The sequence below is a fragment of the Pteropus alecto genome, unplaced genomic scaffold, assembly GCF_000325575.1.
Source record: "Pteropus alecto unplaced genomic scaffold, ASM32557v1 scaffold24, whole genome shotgun sequence".
NCBI lineage: Eukaryota > Metazoa > Chordata > Mammalia > Chiroptera > Pteropodidae > Pteropus > Pteropus alecto.
Genome location: NW_006439192.1, coordinates 18,465,236 through 18,467,404, shown reverse-complemented (window position 1 = coordinate 18,467,404; position 2,169 = coordinate 18,465,236).

The window sequence follows — 2,169 nt, the reverse complement described above, 5'->3', positions numbered from 1 at the left end:
ATATACTTATATACACACACACAGCCATTCATAAAAGTGAAACACATTATACCTTCAAATATTTCTCATATTGGATAAGAACTAATGACCTTTTGATTTCTGAAAAGGGACAAATGAGCTTAGCATACTGGAAAAATTTAAAGCCTAAGGTAAAATTCTGGCTCCCTGCCTTCTAATTAAACCTCAGTTTCTCATCCATACAGATAATGTCACCCACCTTCCAAAAACTGCTATGATATAAAGACAGACATGTATACCAAAGGAACAGAAAAGCAAGTCCAGAAATAAACCCTTGCATATATGGTCAAATGATCTTCAGCAAAGGTGCCAAGGATCCTTGGTGGGGAAAGGTTAGTCTCTTTAACAAGTGATGAAGGGAAAACTGGATATCCACATGAAAAAGAATGAACTTAGACCCTTATCTTATACCATATGCAAAAATTAACTCAAAATGGATTAAAGACATAAATGTAAGACCTGAAACTATAAAACTCCTCTTAGAAAAGATAAGAGAAAGATTCATGATATTAGATTTGGCAATGATTTCTTGGATATGACATTGGATATGAATGTACACATGGAATATTAGTTAGCCTTCAAAAAGAAGGAAATCCTGCCACATGCCATAACATGAATGAATCTTGAGGACTTTATGCTAAGTGAAACACGCCAATTACAAAAAGATAAATACTACTTGATTCCATTTTTAGGAGATAGCTAAGTAAAACTCTTAAAACTGGGGGTAGAATGGTGATTGTGAATAGCAGGGGAGGAGGAAAAGGGGAGCTGAGCTGGTCAATGGATATGGTTTCAGTTTTGCAAGGTGAAAAGGTTCTAGAGATTTTTTTGCACAACCATGTGCATATTGTTGATACTACTGTACTGTACACTTAAAAGCAGTTGAGAGGGTAACGGTTATGTGTTTCTGATCACAATAAAAAGATGCTGTGATAATTAAATGAGATAATGTATTTAGCACACCTACCATACTTCTAGGCACATAAAAGGCCCTCGATAAATAATTGGGATATTATCATGATTATCAATTCTGAGAGCTCAAATGATGGTGGCTTTTAAAGATACTAAAATAACCAAATGAAATTTAAATCAAGTAATAAAAAGTAAGCAAAGAGATGGAAAAAGAGGAAGGCTGGTTTACATACACACACAGGCACACATAGAGACACACACTGCTATCGATCAGTACACCTGCTACAGTCAGGCCAAGTTATTAGGTTAAACGACTTACCAAGAAGGCTCAATGCTATCAACAGTTTTCCACAGAGAAATGCATTTTTTTTTAATATTACTTTAGTTGAGGGATGAGCAAACATTTTGTAAAATGGGCCAAATAATATTTTAGCCTTTGCGAGCCATACGGTTTCTATCTCTACTCGACTCGGCCATTACAGTATGAAAGCAACAATATGCACACAAATGAGCATGGCTATGCTCTAAAAATTTTATCATGGGCAGTGAAATTTGAATTTTATATAATTTTCACACTTCATGAAGTAATTCTTCTTTTGATTTTTTTTAAACCATTTAAAAACGTAAAAAACGCATGGTTAGGTTACGGGCTATTTAAAACAACAACAAGAACAGGCTGGGGCAGGATCTGGCCCGCGGGCCAGAGCTGGCCGACAACTGCCTTAGTACAGTTTTCATTGAAACAAAAGAAGAAAGATATTTTCTGTTCAGATGATGTTTACTGTATAAAAAAAGCTTTTACTTTATAAACTAATTTTGTAACTAAGTCATTGAAAACTGGATAATGCTTATTTTACCTGGCAAAATTAAAATACGTAAATATTAAAACCGTTCTCTCCACTGACAACCAACAGATCAGGAACATTTTCCTACCTCTATATTAAGGTAAAAATGATACAAAAAAATTACACATATTAACAATTTCATTGTTTTCCTCCACAATGTTATTATTTTTTTTAATGTTTTATGTTTTCCATCAATCTTATATCAGAGGAATTTAAGAGACTTTCCCCCAAAAACACAGACCAGGTAAAATTAAACAATATTAAATATGAATGAGAATTTATAAATATCATGATTTTAACTCTTGCATTATAAATATGAAATATTTGATTTTTCTTCTCTGTAAAGAGGGTTTTTATTTAAATAAACAGCAAATTATGTGTATAATAATAATTC